The sequence below is a fragment of the Podarcis raffonei genome, chromosome 6 (genome assembly GCF_027172205.1).
Source record: "Podarcis raffonei isolate rPodRaf1 chromosome 6, rPodRaf1.pri, whole genome shotgun sequence".
Taxonomy (NCBI): Eukaryota; Metazoa; Chordata; class Lepidosauria; order Squamata; family Lacertidae; genus Podarcis; species Podarcis raffonei.
In genome coordinates, this window is record NC_070607.1 from 25,476,304 (window position 1) to 25,496,579 (window position 20,276).

At 44.3% G+C, this 20,276-nt stretch overlaps 1 long non-coding RNA gene across 1 annotated transcript in view; it reads left to right on the forward strand.

Moving 5' to 3' along the window:
- The window catches only part of LOC128415473 (uncharacterized), a 51,812-nt gene that overhangs the window by 30,953 nt on the left and 583 nt on the right, over nucleotides 1-20,276 (forward strand). Inside the window, exons 2-5 of the long non-coding RNA XR_008330975.1 lie at nucleotides 12,980-13,108; nucleotides 17,082-17,265; nucleotides 17,841-17,966; nucleotides 18,448-18,503. This is a non-coding gene — a long non-coding RNA (uncharacterized LOC128415473). The remainder of the gene's footprint in view (nucleotides 1-12,979; nucleotides 13,109-17,081; nucleotides 17,266-17,840; nucleotides 17,967-18,447; nucleotides 18,504-20,276) is intronic.

Sequence of the window (20,276 nt, forward strand, 5' to 3'; positions counted from 1 at the left end):
CAGTAGCTCTTTACCACCAACTCCCCACTCCAAGAAAGCTTCCTTGGCAGCTTCCTCGCATGCCAGAGCCAGGCTTTAATGGGAGCCTGTTTCTTTGGGGGGGGGTGGCGCCTGGTTGTGCCTCTTCCAGAACATGTGCCAGGCGGATGGCGGGTGGAATGGGCCTGGCCAGGTTGAGGGGGCATTATGAGTGTGACGTCATGCACACGTGATTGTTAGGATATTGATGTTCCGTTCCCCCCTAAGAGGAACAGATATGTGGATTGTTGTCTGTCACATGTCTGTTTACATTCCAGCACAGCTTGCTGGGAACTTCCGTTTGTGTATTGCTTTTGCTTAGTGCTTCTTGCTCTTAGACATGAAGGAGAGCAGACATGTTTTTCTTTGTCTTGATCTATGCTGAATAAACTGCTTGTAAATATGCTTTACATATGCCTCTGTCCGCCCTCCCATCGTGAAGAGATTGTTATCCCTGCTGGCTAGCGTGCTCCAGCTTCTGAAGAGTTCTGAAGCTCTGCGTCACTGTTTGATGCTGTCCCGAGGACCAGAGTTTGCCCGACTACCGGCCGGTGGGCTGGAGCCAGCTGGGGGCCTGCCAAATGCCCCCGTTCCCTTGGACACATCACAACAGTGATGCGTGCTGGGCACAACTTGGGAGCCCCTGCTCACTGCGGAGAAAAATCACACATGCACTACCCCGGCACGTACCAAAATGCAAAAGAAATTCTCAAGTGCCCCCAAAATGAGACATTAAAATGGACGCCCTTTCGCAGGGGACAAAAATGCTGGAGAAACTGGAAGGCGGGTTTGGGCCCAGCACCTGTCGCAGCAACTATCTGGGTCACTTGTGACGCTGTCTGCTCGCATTAGTCACCTGCACGGATATCTCAAGGCCGACTCATAACATACGAATTGTCCCTCTGACACAGACCTTCAGATTTCTGCAACCATAAAGCAACATCTGAAGCAGAGAGAGGCTTAGAGCTATTTGCTTCCCCCACACTCCCGAAATCCAGTCCTCCTGATCTCTCACTTCAGCGCTTGGCTCGTCGGTTAGTTCAGCGTCTCCAAATGCCATCATGTCAAAAAGGGACCATTCACCCGTAACTAATTAGCATGGCAATTTGGCATTCGCTCCTCACATTACATCTCGCATTGTACGCACCATTATCCCTGTGAATCCAGCTGGCACAGGAAGTTTCAGTTTTAACTTTATGAAGGAATGCATTTTGTCTCCGAAGGCATCATCCGTAAGTCCCCTAGTTAAGTTCCTGTCTTGGGAATGGCGCCGCCGTCTCGCAGAGAGAAGGGCCTATTCCCGGAACATCCTCGTCACAGCAATACATCCAGCATATTTATTGCATTGTTTGTGTTTGTGTGTGTGTGTGTGCATGCGCAAAAAGAAGACAATTTGATGGTTGCATTTCATGCCTACTAAATAAAGGCCAGGCGACAGAGTGAATCAATGCTCTGGAATGTCAAACGAACAAACAGTGCTTGATTTAAATTTGTGGCTACACTGCTTAAGTGCTGTAATGATAGAGAGCTGAGCTACACAACTCATTAACCCATTTGTAAATAGAAGACTCTTATTGGGCTTGTGTGGAATCATAATGAAAAGCGGGGAAATGCTCTCTGATATGGTAAAGAGAGACTTCTTTGCTAATGCAATCCTCTGTGGAAACATAAATTCTGATTCCACAACAAACTGATTAATGAACTATGGCAAACATCTCCATATTACTGTGTAAACCCCCATTCTTCTGCCCAGCTTTGGCTGAAAAAGAAATGCATACGAAAGAAGCCTATTTTCTCTGCTGACAATGCCTCTGCTTGTTCAGTCTACATTGTGTTGGTACTTCAGGCTGCACCTTGTTGCTCTCTGCTGTCCACCTTTTTTGCACTTTGGAGGACACCATTCAGTAGCATGGTGTCATAACTCCATTACCCTCCCTTTTAACCCCTAATCTATACCAAGGGTAGTCAATGTATTGCCCTCCTGCGGTCATTGAGCTACAACCCCCATTATTCCAAACTATAGGCCACAGGATTTATTTTTTTTACTATATCCCCCATTATCCTTAACCAAGGGTCTAACCTGGAGCTCATGAGAACTGGTTTCCAACACCTGGAGGGCAGCATATTGACTATCCCTGATCTATGCCGAAGGACCACTTTAATGTTTTTTGATCTGGATGTATTTATCACACTTGTTTCTTGCCTTTCCTCGAGAAGCTTTGGGTAGCATAGATTGGATTGGCTCACTTTATCATCACACCCAACCTGTGAAGTGGGTTAGGGGAGAAATAGCTGCTAGCTGATCTCCCTGGTCCCAGTGCAATGCTCTGTTCATTACAACGGGTTTGTAAGATCTAACTGTTAGCAAAGTCACTTGGAGTCCAGAGAGAAAATAAATCTTATTAATATTTTACTGAGGAAACTGAACCAAAACACAGTATAATTTGAGGAGAAATAAACAGAGATCCTTTCTCTTTCTTACCTTAGGTTTTGTACATAGCAAGGAGACATTCAACCAAACATACAAAGAAAAGCTCCCTCAAGACTACACACCCAATCAGGACATGTGTTACCTCAAAACTAAGTCCCATTGAGTGAGGCTGACTCCCTTATTGTTAACCATTTCCACACACCCCCTTGGTCAGCTGATTTACTGACAGCAGAATTGACTCTTAAGTTACAAGCTTAATGATCCTTCCTGCTGTGACTAGACCCCCAAGGTTTACCAATAAGAGCCAGATGCGAAACAGTGGCTCAGCCAGGTATATACACTAAGAATTGAGGAAAGAATTTGTGCACATGTTCAGTCCAGAATCAAGCTCACATTTCCCCCCCCCCACAAAAATGCTGACCTCCTGGTCTCACCCCAACCTCCACCATGTACTTCTTTCAGCAACCCAATTTGGGTATAGGAGAAGATAATCTGTTCCAGTACTTCCAGTACTTATTTGTTGCTATAGCTAGAAAATTGGAGGTCAGATCCCCCAGATATCTTACTAGTAGATCCCAATTTACCTTCTGCCCAGAATGACATTTCCCAGCAAGCCCTGCTATGAACATTTTCTCTGGCCTGGAGAAAGGAAGCTACCATCCTTATGAGAAAGAGGGTGGAATGAGAGAGAAAGAGAGAGGAGAAACAGCCTGAAAGCAGGTCTGCAAAGGCTACTAAAGCACAAGTTGGAGTGGAAGACATTTATTAACAGACTGAAAACCAAGGTAGCTCTGTGACTGTACACAAACCAAGTGTGTCAGAAAAGCTCTGGAAGAGAAAGGCCTAATACATTCCTGAACTTGGCAAGGCCTACCAGGACCGTCTGTATCATGAGGGAGAGTGAAATGCCAGCCTCAGGCAGTTGGATTTTGGTGTCATGAAAGGGCAGCACATTTTTAACCTGCTTGATTTATTATTACTGTATTTTTACTCCCAGGGAGAGAGGCGCTTGAGGAATTTTCTGCCTCAGGTGCCAAAATGAGTTGAGCAGCTTATACACCTTGACTTGGAGGGGACATTTGCTGTTCAACCTCAGACAGCAAAATGTCTTGGGCTGGAAGAGGCATGACTTCAAGCTGCCAGTTAATCACCGCCTGTATATGTGGATGTCAGGAAACAGAAGATATTTACCAGTCACTTTGAGATGTTCTATTTATACACTGCGGAGAGCTGCTGTTGTCTTGGCCCCTAGTTTATAGATTCCACTACTGCTAGGGGTGACTTGAACAAAAGCTGCAATTTCCAGAGAAATCAAAATGTGGGTGCCACTCAGGGCCATCTTAAGCATATCCGGTGCCATGGTGCAAATATCCCTCCAGCCCCCCCCCCCCCCGATTCTCAGAGTTGTTGATCTTTTTCCAAGCCTCTGTGGGGATTGCTCTCCTCCTGCGGAGGCTTGGGAGGCAACCTGCATGCCCGCCAGCCATATGGTTGATGGGGCACAGCTGGCAGGCGTGCAGGGAAAGGGGAGGCCACTGGCAAAGCCGCGCAGCTCCTCCACTTGCTGGGGCACCCCTGAGAGGCCAGCGCCCTGGCGCAACGCGCCAGTAAGCCCAATAGGAAAGACGGCTCTGGCGTCACTCACAATATTGCATTGTGGCACAGAAACTTAGGGTGGTATTCAACTAAGTTTTACCTGGAGCAGGCCCTACAAAGGTGGTTCAACTAATTTCAGTCTACTCTGAGTAACATTGAGCTGGATGCTACTCCGAGAAAAAAACTTTCCTAAAACAAACGCCATCTTCTACATCCAGTGTTTCTGATAGCACAAAGTCTTGAGGAGCTGTAGTTGAGTTATAAGTAGCATTCTGCCTCCATGGCTGGAGCCAGTATGTCTTCTCCACACCAGCTGCTGAGGACAGTGCTGTTGTGGTCATGTCCTGCCCATGAACAATCTGTAGGCCTGTGGTTGACCACTGTCAGAACAGAATACTAAGCTAGATGGGCCTTCAGTTGATCCAGCAAGGCTGTTCTTATGTTCATATACAGTGGTACCTCGAGTTAAGAAGTTAATTTGTTCTGGAGGTCCGTTCTTAACCTGAAGCTGTTCTTAACCTGAAGCACCACTTAGCTAATGCTGCTGCTGCACAATTTCTGTTCTCATCCTGAAGCAAAGTTCTTAACCTGAGGTAATATTTCTAGGTTATCGGCGTCTGTAACCTGAAGCGTATGTAACCCGAGGTACTACTGTACAATAAACTTCCACGGCAGCTCACCATCCTTAATCTGATGATAGGACTTATACACTTGGAGTGGGTATTCAGCTTTATTTTAACATGTTCTAGATCACTGGTCTTGAACTAATGGGTTGTGGTGGATCGCAACAGGAGTACTTCCACCTTGCAAATATATGGTAACAGATTAAGAAATGGCATACCATCCAACATTTCTCTGATGAAAATAGGGACACACTATTATTATTATTATTATTATTATTATTACCCTCCAACATTTCTCTGCTGAAAATAGGGACATCCTAAGGAAAAGTGGGACATTCCAGGATCAAATCAGAAACCAGGGTGCCTTCTGTACATCCAGGACTGTCCCTGGAAAATATGGACACTTGGAAGGTCTGAAAAGGGTCCTGGAACTGAAAACGTTGACAATAGCTGTTCTAGATTGTATGTTTGTAATTGTTGTTTAGTCGTTTAGTCATGTCCGACTCTTCATGACCCCATGGACCATAGCACGCCAGGCACTTCTGTCTTCCACTGCCTTCCACAGTTTGGTCAAACTCATGCTGGTAGCTTTGAGAACACTATCCAACCATCTTGTCCTCTATCGTCCCCTTCTCCTTGTGCCCTTTCCCAGATCCTTTCCCAACATCAGGGTCTTTTCCAGGGAGTCTTCTCTTCTCATGAGGTGGCCAAAGTATTGGAGCCTCAGCTTCACGATCTGTCCTTCCAGTGAGCACTCAGGGCTGATTTCCTTCAGAATGGATAGGTTTGTTCTTCTTGCAGTCCATGCGACTCTCAAGAGTCTCCTCCAGCACCATAATTCAAAAGCATCCATTCTTCAGCGATCAGCCTTCTTTATGGTCCAGCTCTCACTTCCATACATCACTACTGGGGAAACCATAGCTTTGACTATACGGACCTTTGTTGGCAAGGTGGTGTCTCTGCTTTTTAAGATGCTGTCTAGGTTTGTCATTGCTTTTCTCCCAAGAAGCAGGCGTCTCTTAATTTCATGGCTGCTGTCACCATCTACAGTGATCATGGAGCACAAGAAAGTAAAATTTCTCACTGCCTCCATTTCTTCCCCTTCTATTTGCCAGGAGGTGATGGGACCAGTGGCCATGATCTTCATTTTTTTGATGCTGAGCTTCAGACCATATTTTGCGCTCTCCTCTTTCACCCTCAATAAAAGGTTCTTTAATTCCTCCTCACTTTCTGCCACTTTCTGCTTGTAATTACCTATGGCTAATTTTATGCTGTGAACTGCCCTGGCATTGTCCGATGAAGGGTGGTATACAAATTTAATCAATAAAATAAATCAATGGAATGTGTGCATTTATTCTCAAAATACTGCTCTTCTCCTCCAAACTGAAAGCAAGGGGCTAGATTATATCTTGCAAATCTCTGCTTTCTTCTGCTCACCAAAGAGTTGTTTGAGTGTCAGAGTATCTACGTAACTGGGGTTGTGTATATTTGGACCAGGGCCATATCACGTAGTTAAACCAGAAGTTTGGGTGCTGAATGTATTTAGCAGAGGCTGTCTGTTTTCCTAGCTTTTGTATGCGCTGTTTTTGGTGTGGCTTTCAGATCAACATGCCACGCATGTTCCAGCCCCTGCATGGAAGAAACAAAATGTCTCTGTCACTTTGTGTTGTTTGACTTTGCAAATGTAATTAGGCAACTACCTGATGTTGGTACATCGGGGCACCTCATGGAGTTTTTAATAGCGCTAAGTTATGAGTCGCTGTAGCATGGAGCTGAGTTGTAATTGTCACACTTTACTTTTGGCAGTGTATTAACTCCCGCCAGATTTCTAACTCCCAGAATGTATGTGATTGCCAAGTTAGGCCATCTGTAAACACTAACACTTGGTGAACTAACCAAATACACAGTTTGACTATATATTTTTTCCAGGACACGAATAGAGATTATCTCTAGGGATGCAAAAGAGAGAGAGCATAATCCAGCCAGACTTAAATCTCATTGATTTTAACAACAAAAACTTAAAACACCTAATTAGCTCTTCCACCAAACTCATTGTTACTCGGAGACTGCAAGTCTGTGCATTTTCACTCAGAAGCAAGTTGCTGTGAATTGAATGGGTCTTATTCCTCATTGCAACCTTAGACTGCAATCCTGAGCACATTTATCTAGGAATAGAGATAGACCAAACTGTTAATTTGGGTTTCTCTCAGTCCCCGCCTCTATTAAATTCAGTTCTAGACATTTCCATATCTGATCGAGTTTTTTTAAAGCCCTCATGAACATTTAAGTGTGAATTTCTCCTAAAATACACTATATTGCCTGATGCACTTTTTTTTTGGAAAACAATTTCGCATACGATAATGCTTTTTAATGCGGTATTTTCATCAACCTATGCATTTTTATGCACACTTTGCCCTTGTATATGTATTGCGTGGCGAATTCCCGCCTCCCACCAGTAGAAATAAAGACACAAGACACCGTTATTTAGGTTAATGGGCTAAAATTGGCCACAACTTTATTGGTTACGGGTGATGAGCGGTATTGGCTTAGGCATTGGTCCAAATCGACTTATCCAGCTTCAGTCTGTCTGCCTGAAGGCCTGGAAGAGTTAACACCAGCAGGGGGATCCCCAATCAAATTCCCCAGCTGATCGGCGGCAAAGAGGACGCTCCTCTGCCACGCTTGCCTTAAATGCGGCAAGCCACACCCCCTGAGCCAGCCGATTGGCTGGCCAGGGGGATGATGCGGCAGAGGATTCCCCTGATCGTGTGGGGCTGGGAGCCAGCCTGCATGCGAGTGTTGGGGGCGTGAAGCCCGCAACACCACCTCCTCCCAAGATTGGAAATGGCTTTTTGGCACACGTTACTTGGCTAGAGAACTGCATTGTTTTGTAAAATGAGAATTGGGCAGGTTTACCTTCATGCCTACCTGGGCGTGGTCTCGGTTGTAGGTAGTGGATCTTCTTTTGGATAACTATGCTTATAAATCAATACTATGGATCAGTCTCAGAGGTTAACCTGTGAGGTAAATCTACATGAACCTTTTCTTCAAACCAGGCACTTTTGGAATATTTTGGAAGAATTGGTTACAAACCTGTAGGAAATAAGCTGAATAAACAGGCATACTTTTTGTGGCACAATCCTGTACATGTCTACTCAAAAGTAAGTCCTATTGAGTTCAGTGGCACTGACTCCTGAGTAAATGGGCACAGGGTTGCAGCCACAATCTATTGTGTCTGTACGATGATGGCATCCTCAGCTATGCAATCCGTGTTCCAGTGTTACTGTTTCATTTACTGAGAAATGCCCACTATTTTCCCCACACACTGTGTGGGAGTGGCCACACACTGTGTGGGAGTGCCAGGAGTACTATATTTCTCTGTTGTAAAGATGATGATCAGTGGCTGATAATGTCCATCTTGAGACTGTAGCTGTTTGCAAGAATAATGTATGTCAAGCAAACCGTTCACATTAAATAGGCACACTTCTGGAGTTTCAAACAGCGAAGGATTATTACGTACCCAACACTTCCTATGTGTGCATTAACCACACTCAGTGTGGGGGCATGGAGTTCATAAACTATGTAAGACAACATGTGCACCTGTGTGTGTTAAGCAAAAATCACAGAATTGATTGAACGTGCAAGTACATTTCAGTGAAAAATGTATGCTGTGTGCAGAAACATGGGAGCAGTAGACAAACACAGTTTAGAATATATGTCAAATGAGAGATCATCTGTGTGATCAACACATCTAGACAACATATCAAATGAAAATAAAGATATACAAAAAAAGACAGTAAAGGGTATGTGTGAGGGTAGCCTTCCTGTTGTTTGCTTCTGGGTAAAAGAGAGAGAGAGAGAGAGATGGGGCAGGGTGATAAAACAAATTGTGTCTATATGTGGAAGGGAAGAGAAGGAGAACATATATGTTGCTCTTTATTAATAGTGTTACCGGGGGAAAAAAGTCCAGTAGATTCTCATGCACTTACACAATTGCATTTTGCACAGCAACAAATCACAATGTCACATTTTCCCTGGCATAAAATATTGCACCTTGAATATTTCAGAAATGCAACAGACGTGCTGCTGCAATGAACAAATGGGTTATCATTTCAGCATCGTCAACTAACACTAGCCTTTCTTTATAACCAAAGAGTACAACTAGCAGATCCAAAGGCAGTTCATCACCTGTTATGGTTTGGATTTATTCTTTTAGACCAAAACGATCTTATCTCCAGGCAAGACCAGAATATGTGGAGTGAATCAGGATTACAGAAAGCACATCTTCAAGAGGTGTTCTTTGCACCATATGGTGAAGTCTCTTAGGTGTTTTGTAAAAACAAAAAAACAAAGCTTTCATGCACTGAACATGGTAATTCAAATGTTGGTGACATCCCATCAAGGTAATTAAAAACTTCAGTGAGAAGTCACCAGTTTGATTGGCACATTCGATGAAGAAACTTGCTCAGCTGCATTGCGGAAGAAGGACCATTTGCCCCATAAAGTCTTCTCTTACTTGCCGAGTGATCCAAAGTCCCCTTAGACCAGGCGGGATGTGTGTCTGTGTGTGTGTTGAACAGAGGTTTCCTTCCACTCAACACGACTGGCAGAGCTGCCTACCACTGGTTGTTGAGCAGCAGGCAGATCTCTCGAGATTTCTTGGAAACCCTTAAGCATTGTGTTCCAGGAGTGGGGCAGAGCTGGCCAGGGATCTCGTAGATTTGCTGCCTCTGCAAAGTGGTTGGACCAATAGCACAACCCAGGAGACAACTCCATGAAACAGATATGCTTTAGTCCAAAAGCCTACAGGAAACCCTTTAACGATTGAGCCAGTTCCCAAACGGAGTCAAGGAGAACCACAACCAATGAGAAATGAATGCCTATTTATTGGGGCTGGGTGGAGTGGGAATTGTGTGAAATAATATTGTTTCTGGAAGTGGCCTCGTTCGCTCTGTTGTGTTGTTCCTTGTGACTTGAGAGGTGTCTTCTCATTTGTCTCTGGGCTCTCAAGCAACATTTTTAATTACAAAGAAGAGACGAATTGGTGAGACCCGTTATTGCTTGTTCTTGGCAAAGTGTACACAGCTTCAGTGAATTGCTATTGGGAGCAACAGGAGGGAGCGACGAAGGATTTCAACCTGGGAAGCACGGAAGGATTAAGTGTAGGAAACAGCGGGAATAAATGTTAGGAGAAAAGGACTGACACAGGCTTGCATTTTCTTGGTTGGAAAACAAGTGCACAAGAGGAACGTGGCCTTCAAAGAACTATTTGATGGGGGAGGGTCAGGTTTTAATTTGGGGGGCTGTAATGACTGACATGGTACAGCATTATTCATGGCGTGTGACTGCTTGTGGTGGTGATTGGTGGAAAAGAAAACAGTCTGCCTACATACTACCTCTGCAGCAAATGGCTTTTGTTTATTTCAGGGACTGAAGTTGGGCTGTTCACCTAGTAAAGGGAGCTTTTTTTGGAGTTGATTAATGTGCCTTTCCACCAATTAGGTTGTGATCCAAAGGGGGTTCAGCCACCAAATCCTAAGCTCTGCCAGGCTCTTGCCAGCAGGGGAGATTCCTGTGGGTTTTCCCACCTGCCTGCAAGAATTTCCCTTCCACTGCAAATGACAGAAGAAGCGCAAGAAAGGGCTTGGCAACACCTCTATTGTCCCACTGCTTTCCCCCAGGGAAACTGCAGTTTACTTCTGAATCAGACCAAAGAGCAAGCAGGTTTCCCACAGAATGCTGCTTGGTAAAGAATCGCCTGTCTCATGATAAAAAAAATGACTTGTCTTGTCATGATATGATATGATATGATATGATATGATATGATATGATATGACCTGCCCTGTTATGACATGACCCGACCTGACCTGTCATGACCTGACATTATCATGACATGTCATGTCCTGTCCCGACATGATCTCTCCCCAGAACCTGGCACCAGTCTCACTTGTCAGGCACATTTCCTATTTCCCCAGCTCTGTTGGTGCTTCTGGGATGCAAAACAAAAACACAACAGAGGGCTGGTCAGTAGCACCTTAGAGACCAACTAAGTTTGTTCTTGGTATAAGCTTTTGTGTGCATGCACACTTCTTCAGCTAACTGGTATCTGAAGAAGTGTGCATGCACACAAAAGTTTATACCAAAAACAAACAGTTGGTCTTTAAGGTGCTACTGGACATTTTATTTATTTTTTTATATATAATCGACAACGTCCTAGAGTGGCAAAAACAGGAATGAGGGCAAAACTCTTTAAACCACTCTGACTTGTCCTGAGATGGGGTCTCCGCTGCCCTCCCTCACAGCTGATAGGCTGGGCAGTCAGTTCCTGCAGTGGTGCTGGAGGGGGGAAAGGGGACATTCCTAGATCCAATCGGATGCTGGGATGAGCTCTTGTGCATTTGTGATGTCACAGGAAATTCAGGGCACTTGGAGGGCGTGCAAAAAAACAGCCTACACATGTGAACCTGTCTACGCAATAAACAGCACGATTCTAAACACACTTCCTAAAAAGTAATTTCATTGAGCTCAATGCACTGTATGGGACTTCCCTCTGTGTAAACATGGTCCAGCTTGCACTGCAGGTTACTTATAGAAACTTCATTAACAAGGGATGGATCCTTTCTTTTGTGTAGCAGCAGCTCAAGTGCCATTTGTGAACTACAGTAATACCTCTGTGAACGTCCGCCTTGTCTAGCGTCCATTCTGGGGAACGTCCACGGCAAACCTGGAAGTACTGGAACGGATTACTTCCGGGTTTGCCACTCGCACATGCGCAGAAGCGCAAACCACTCCACACACGTGTGCAGACACAGCACTTTGCCCTGCATCCTTTTTGGCTAGTGGCTGGGGCTCTGGAACAGATTCCGGCCGCAAAACGAGGTACGACTGTATTTGTCAGTACAATTTTTTAATCCTGGAAACTGAAAACATTTTGGCGGTTTCATTTGTGCCCCATGAAAACGGTTCTGTTCCCCTCAAGGGACAGTCTTTAGGATGTTGTTGTGACCAGCCTGCAAGGCAGACAGAATGGTATTTATTTTGTTTATCGTGATCATTCATTCTTCCACATACAAATAAGGAGAGTGTAAAATCCAGAGCGCTTTTCCGCTGTGGCAAACAAGTTAGTTTTTAATGCCCCTCATTTCTCGCTGTAAGATTTCGATTCCCCACCCCACCAGATAACCAGGATAAAGTTAGAGCTACGAATTAGAACAGCTTCTCTTGGGGTTTAGTGACTTTACAACATCTAGCCTATCATAACCTACAGTTTCCTCCTTGCCTCAGTTAGTGAAAGACAGCTCTGGAGCAGAGAGGCATCAGGTATTCAAACATTTATGTAACACTGGAGATAAAATGTCACTAGCAATATAAACAGTTGACTTGCAGCCCACGCCATAAATCCTTGGGCACACAAGAAAGGAGTCAGCCGGCATCGGGATTCCTGACATCTTCTGGTAACTGTACTTTCTCCAGATAGCCGCTAAGCCGGGCAGGAGCTTATTTCATGCATTAAATTACTAGCGGCCGAGACAATTAGAAAATCCAAATAATTAGTAAGATATCACATGTCTGCCATGTTATTGTAAACCGGCAAAAGCTCTTCCAAAGTGCCATGTTCCCCGGATTTAAGGAAACGCTGCCCTCTTGTGCAGGAAAATGAAGCAACCACAATATTTCCCACCCTTTTCTTTGCCAAATAGCCCACTTCCTAACAGCAAGCACAACACAGGGACTCAGCCCTGAAAACCCATTCACAAGGGGAGCAGGGGAGGCGGAGGAAATCTCTTCCCTTCTCTGTATCCCAGGGAGAAGGTTGTATGCACAGGCGTAATATTGCTGAACTTTGCAAGCAGTCTAGGAATTTCGTATCTTTTTTAGTGTGTCTCAACGCTCAGATCCAAATTACATGGGGGAACTGGTCTCTTTCCTGCCTTTGTATTACTGGGTCCATAATAACCTGGTGATGTAATGCTGGGTATAAATGCAAATAGGGAAAAGGCTGTTGCTCAGTGGTAAAAATCATCAGGTTCAATCCCTGGTGTTCGCAGGTAGGAGAAGTCTCCTGCCTAAAACCCTGGTGAGGTACTATTAATCAATGTAGACAACACTGAGCTAGATAGACCAATGGCCTGATTCGCTATAAGGTGGCCTTGCGTGTGCCACTAATGAAAAAAGGGGTTTGATTTTAGCAGTTAAGCAGAATGAATTCTGTCCACTCTCATTACATGAGAAGTTGATGACCTCAGAGTCATGCTTATGTTCCCAGACGTCACGTCTGTGTCACCGTTCTTGCTGTCTGTCTTTCTCTTAGAACCATCCTTCAGGCAGTAAAGCGCCAAGCAACGATTAAAGATTTGCTGCAGTCGCGAAGTCTGGCTGGACGGAGTGCCCCCAACAGTTCAACGCCTCCACTGAACTGTTTAACAAACACGGCACATCGGTAAGTGGCAGAAATGAAATCCGGTCCCTCTGTTGTGCAGAGCGAGGATGCAAAGCAGATAACAACTCACAAACCTCCAGGATCGCTGTAGAGGCTGGAGTGAGCGGGGCTGTTGCTCTTTGTTTAGGCAGCCATAAAAATCCTTTACAGCTTCATCTCTGTGGGAAAATGGAACAGGGACAGAGGGTGATGAAACTTCTTTCCAAATTCATGTTTAGGCTGCAATCCTGTAGCCCATGAATAAGCTGCATTGAATTTAACAAGGCTTCCATCTGAGATCACATCTTTTCATTTGTTGTTGTTGTTTAGTCGTTTAGTCGTGTCCGACTCTTCGTGACCCCATGGACCAGAGCACGCCAGGCACTCCAGTCTTCCACTGCCTCCTGCAGTTTGGTCAAACTCATGCTGGTAGCTTCGAGAACGCTGTCCAACCATCTCGTCCTCTGTCGTTCCCTTCTCCTTGTGCCCTCCATCTTTCCCAACATCAGGGTCCTTTCTTAACTGCAATACCATCGGATGTGGCCATATGACAGCCATTGATGCAGTTTAAACCAAGACACCCACTGCCCTGAAATAAAGTCCTCATTGCAGCAGGCCAGGATGTTGTTGTGCTGTTTAGAACATTGATGGGGAACCTGTGGACCTCCAAATGATATTGGAATCCAGTTCCCGTCAGTCCCAGCCAGCATGACCAACAGGCATGGCTTTCGAGAGTATTAGTTCAACATCACTGGGAGGGCCACAAGCTCCATACCCCTGATTGAGAAACAGGGACAGTCCAATACATTATGCTGCCTGAGGCAAAGGTGACAATCCCTCTCAATTCTATGTCTAGCGGCCAGTGGGCTGGTAGCTGAATCTTCCTTCAGCACTGGTGATGGGATAGCATCCTCCACCATACCAGAGGACCTCAGGAGATACCATATGGCAACAAAGAAGAATGGCTGGGTGCTCAAGAGGAATGGCCAGAGACTGTTCCTGTTTCCCCTGAGCATCTGCTGCCTGAAATGGTTGCCTGCCTCTGCCAAATGGTAGGGCCGGCCTTGTTTAGAAGAAAGTAAGTGGGGAGTTGGCCAATATTTATAACATTATGCAGTGTGTAGAGAAAGCACACAGAGAGACATAAGACTAAAATGAAGCTGGTTCAGGACAAATGGAAGTGCATCTTCATAAGAAAGCTATGTAATTCAGTACTTGAAGGGCCAGTTATGGTCGGCAACTTAGACGGCTTTACAAGGAGATTAGGCAAAAAATGGAGGACAAGTTTCTAATCGCTCTTAGTCATGTTGGCTTTGTACTACCCTCCAGGTTCAGAGGCATGAACCTACCAAATTTGCCCATTCTGAAACAATAGAAGAACTGAAACACAGCATTTCTTCAAAATGCCCACTCCTCTGAATTTTGCAATGCAGTTCTTCCATGAAGTAATGCATAAATTAGTGCATATTCTTCTGTAAAGTGTCCATAAAACATGAATATACTTGTGAAAATAACATATACAATGCATTATTTTAGGGGAAATTGCCTTGGGGGGATGTGCATTTGGGGCAAAATTGCATACAGACATCCCTATTGGGGGGGGGGGATCACAAACTGATGTGGAAATGTAGAGAGCTGAATTTAAGATTGGAAAACGAAGAAACTGAGAGAAGCCAAAATTAACAGATTCACCCCACCCTAGAGAGGACCCTTATGCTCAGCTTTGGCCTCCCCAAGATCTGGTTGGCCATTGTGGGAAACAGGACGCTGAAGTAAATCATCATTTTGTCTGATCCATCAGAGCTCTTATTATGTTTCTAACTAGAATTTTGGGGGTCCGACACCCTGGGTGAAAATCAGGGAGGTGGCTAGTCAGATATTTGTTGGGATGGGAGTGAGTTACTTACAGCAGTGTCAGGAGCAAGCTAGCAATAAATCACACTGTGCATGTTGGAGTCCCGTCCCCCTCCCCCCCAAGCAATCAGAGACTGTGCCTGTGTGGCTGTCTCTGCTTCTCCCGCTTCATGCCTCTTCTGATACTGGGAGACCAGTGGGAAGGGAGCTTGCCACAGCAGGCAGGGGAGACACCTGTGACTTCACCATCCTGACTTAGCTCTGCTTCTTGGCCTCCCTCCTCCCACCCTCCTGCTTCAGCTTCTGCCTCTGATTCTGGAGTTCTCTCTGCCACAGACTGTTCCAGCTCACTAGGTCCTGTTACCTCCTGAGCTTTGAAGACCTCCTCTTCCCAGTCTTCTCCCTCTTCCACTCATCGTTATGCCAACACCACTCCCTGGGCTCTGGGCCTTCTTCCCTTGGTGGTTCCCCTGCTGGTTCCTCCCACCATTCCTCTGCATCCAACCAGTAGATGACAGGCATGTGTCACAACAGAAGAGGTTAAGAACACCATGCACAGTGTTGCAGTCTTTGTGGAGCAGTCATTTGGAATTGTTTATGGGGCAGTTGTATGTCAATAAGCATTCATTCTGCAGTTGATCTCACACGTTTCAACTTGGTTCCTCTTCACTTTCCAAAACCTACTATTTGTTTATTTTTTTACATGAGCATTTGTTGTGCTATGGAAATAGAGCACTTTAATTCCCTTTAATAGCATAAATGCAAAGTTCTGTCTTGCTAAATGCTGAGGTATGGCCCTTGCCTCCTTCTTTTATGGGCTGGTATTAACTGGACCCAGAAGAAGAGGCAAGCAGATAGGCAACAGCAACAATGGCAAGGTGATGATGGGTGAAATTTTATTAAAAATTTTTTTGGGAGGAGGAGGGCAAACGAGCTTGAATTCTGGGGGAAGAGTTCCTCTTCACTCACTTGTTTAATATCCAAAACAGCTGCTAGGCTTGTGTCATCTCTAATGCTCACAAACCTCTCACACAGAAGGCTGTTGATTTTCTAACTATTACTATTTCCATTTTTACAAAATCTGAAAAGGGAGGCAGTTGCTACGAACAAAGCCCTTGTCTTGCCAAACGTGGAATGGAGGTTGAGACGAAACAAGTGATTTTCTTTTTTTTCTTGTTCCTTTATGAGGTTGTTAAATGACTGTATCCTCACTTTCAGTGGTCATTTGTTCTGTAGTCTACTTGCCTTCTCATGGGGACACTTAACAGAAGGCAGCCAATGAAGGCAAAATGAAATGTAATGATAAAATACACTCTCACTTAAAAAAAAAAAATCCTTCAGAAGCATTGAGATAATAACTTGGGCATGGGGGAAATCCCCCAGAATTCAAGCTTGTTAAATATTTTGAAATCTGAGTGGGGGGGATTAACTGGGAGGACAAAGAAGTTTAGAATGCGGTTTATTCCATTATGTTAATGAAATGGTTAATTCTATTGCCATAGCAACAAAGAACAGCCATGATAAAAAGCTAAAGGTCTCCACACAAATGCCTGATACAAGGTCTCTCTAGTTCTAAAGCTGATTTTTAGTAGCTACAATAGAAGTGATATGTGTTTTCAATATCGTCTTAAGCTTCCATATCAAAACCCTCTCGCTTAATCCAATAAATAGACTGGTAGCATAAAGTGGCATATATGTTTGCACGTTTAAAACCTGACAAAAGAGGTTTAACGCTACACAATCTTAGCCGAGGATCTCAAGCGAAGATACGGAGGGCAGGAGGGGGATCATAGACAAGAGTAAAACTGAAAATAAAATATTGTAAGTGGGGATAGCTGTCAGACACACAATACTATATTAAATGCCCAGAAAGAGAACCAAGAGAGGGAGAATGAAATTTAAAACTGAGGATGCAGACTATTGCTCCTTTAGTCCCTTCTTCTTGCTTGGTTGTCTTGAAAAAGCTGTAACAGGGCTTCAGGCAGGATGGATGGAAGCAAGATGATGGAAAAGGGCAGCAGGGCACATCAGGTGAGCTGGATTTAGAGACTGAGACCTGGTTCAAAGTATAAGTATAAACAGCTGGGAGGTGTTGGGCACCATCTTAAGAGTCATATTCTTTCTCATTCTGTCCAACTAGAAAATACTGAGAGGGTATGCTAGGATAACTATGCTAGGGCTGAATTAACAACCACAACAACCACAATAACCACCTCACCCTGGCAAATCATTACTTTGGCTGCATTGCAAAATTTGGAGAAGGGCAAAATTTGAAGGGAGGTTATGTGTTTCAGTTCACACCTCATTTCAGAAACTCAAATTAGGTAAGTTTGCCTTTAAATGTGAATTCAATCAGATTTCTCCCCCGCTTCCCTACTAACAACCTTGACTTACTACCATATGTAAACACTGTCTACAGCTGTTTATTTCGAAAGAGAAAGCCAAAAACAAGCCTCTTGGGTTCAAAGAAGATTTCTAAGGACAGGTTTCAAAAACATCACGCATCACTAGCAATTAAAAATATAGTGCCAACTAAAAGGTGAGCATGTGTAAGTCAGGGAGCAGTGCCATATTTATCTGAATTTGTGAATTTTTTTTTTTAAAAAAAGAATAATCTGAGAGGTGCAAAAACCCTCTGAAGCCAAGTACGAGCAAGAGTTTTGACAAAATAATAAATTAAGAGAAGATTTAGATTGTCTGACTGCCAAGATATAGCTAGACAGGGAGATAATTCTGCCAATTTTAGGGCTTGGTTGAGCCCAATTAGTTTTTCTTCTCTCAAAAAGTTAGAGAGTTAAGAGAGTGCTACTAATACATAAATCCTAGTAATTAGTATCTGATTCCCATGCATTCATCATTTTGATTTTATGCTGTTTGGTTTTTTTATACTATCCCCAAGGAAACCTGGCTAGCTGTGAAACCTGTGACCTCTTTAGCAACGTAGCATCACCCTGTCACCGCCATGGATATGAATACATATTACAATTCACAGAGGAGATGAAGCTACAGTACTATCCAATTCTTGGTAAGACAGTCTTGATATGCCATCTGTCCAATTGCATTACAGAAAGTTACCATGAAATGTTTAGGATTGGACCCAGATAACTTACTTTATTTCAGGATTTTGCTGTATTTTTTACTTTATGTATTTTACTTTATTTACAGCAATCCTATGCACTCTAAGAGTGCAATCCAAACCCAAGATCTGTCAGGATTGAGTGAGTTTGGAACAGGCAGATCTTGTGAGGGTTATTCCAGTGTAAGTTCCACATTCTGGCCATGAATGTGCCAGCGTAACACCTTCAACCTGGCTGAGTTTGACCATGCTGGCTAAGCCGCAGCTCAGCAGAGGAACTTAAGCTGGAGGAATTTATACCATCTTAAGTTCCCCAAAGGTGGAGCAAGCAGAGACTTGCATGTATTCCAAGTCAGTCACATGATCTGGCAACCCAGTGGGACTCATGCCAGCTAAACTCTATTTTAAAGACTTGTTTTCTATCTCCAAGGTTCGGGCTGGGTCAGCTGGCAAGTCTCCAGTTCCTGAATCAAGCTTGGAATATGGGTAGGTCACACTGGCTTAACTTAAAATACCAGTTTCCTATGCTTCATATTGCACTGTAATTTGGAAATAAGGCCAATTGAACTCAGTGAGATGTTCATTTGCCTAGGCATGCACCGGATTGCAGCATATACTGCCTTTAGGGTGCTGGGCAGCTAAAATAATCCCACCCTGAAAAACATATTCAGCATGTTGATATACTCTTAGAAAGCATTAGTCGAAGTCATCTGTAGAAGTCATGGTCCTTTTGTTCAGCCAACTTCTGTGAACAAAAGGGAAGAAGCCAGTTGACTTTTCCCCACCAAAACTTGAGTGAAGAAACAAAGTGAAGAAATCCTCAAAAATAAGTTGTTTTCTGAATATAATATAATATAATATAATATAATATAATATAATATAATATTTCTACCCTGCCCATCTGGCTGGGTTTCCCCAGCTACTCTGGGTAGCTTTCAACAGAACATTAAAAACAGAATAAAACTTCAAACATTAAAAACTTCCCTAAACAGGGCTGCCTTCAGATGTCTTCTAAAAGTTGGATAGTTGTTTATTTTCTTAACATCTGGTGGGAGGGCGTTCCACAGGGCAGGTGCCACTACTGAGAAGGCCTTCTGCCTGGTTCCCTGTAACTTGGCTTCTCGCAGTGAGGGAACCGCCAGAAGGCCCTTGGAGCTGGACCTCAGTGTCCGGGCAGAACGATGGGGGTGGAGACACTCATTCAGGTATACTGGGCCGAGGCTGTTTAGGGCTTTAAAGGTCAGCACCAACACTCTGACTTGTGCTCGGAAACGTACTGGGAGACAATATAGGTCTTTCAGGACCGGTGTTATATGGTCTCGGCAGCCACTCCCAGTCACCAGTCTAGCTGCTGCATTCTGAATTAGTTGCAGTTTCACCTTCAAAGGTAGCCCCACGTAGAGCGCATTGCAGTAGTTCAAGCGGGAGATAACCAGAGCATGCACCACTCTGGTGAGACAGTCCGCAGGCAGGTAGGGTCTCAGCCGGCGTACCAGGTGGAGTTGGTAGACAGCTGCCCGGGACACACAATTGACCTGCGCCTCCATGGACAGCTGAGAGTCCAAAATGACTCCCAGGCTGCACACCTGCTCCTTCAGGGGCACAGTTGTCCAATTCAAGACCAGGGAGTCCCCCACCCCCGCTCACCCTGTCCCCACAAAACAAAATAATTGAGAATCTCTTAGGAAATCACAACACACCTAAAACAGCATTATCTCACAAGTAAGCAGACAAATGCTGAAATCTGTATGCATAATGACATATTTAGAATTATATCTCTTGCAACCCTGGCAATTTTTGCATTGCATGTCACTGTGCTTCAGGAAAGCTGTAGTGACCAACGCCAGCTAGCTTCTTCTTTCAACATTAAGGATGCCAGTTGTGAATTAAGAACTCTCGACGTTGTGGCAAAGATGTTCTTGTAATACGGTGAACAATTATAGCACCTCAGAACAAGATAACACTACACAGCAGGTGGTCTGTTTAATGGTGCCTCTTGAGGTCCTCAGGGGAAGTTGCAAGACAGAAAGAGTATTTTGATACGACTTGGAAACATACCCACAATTTTCCTTCTTCTTTTTTGGCCTCTATTTTTATTGATGACATAAGTGAGGAGATGCAACTTGTTATAAAATAGTCTTACTATAGAATCTGTTTGTCAAGAAGATCTCTGAGAGAGATCAAGAGATTGTACACAAACTCCTAAGGTATGCATTCTTCTAGAACGTTCCCAAAGGAAGCTGAAAACATTTCATCTGA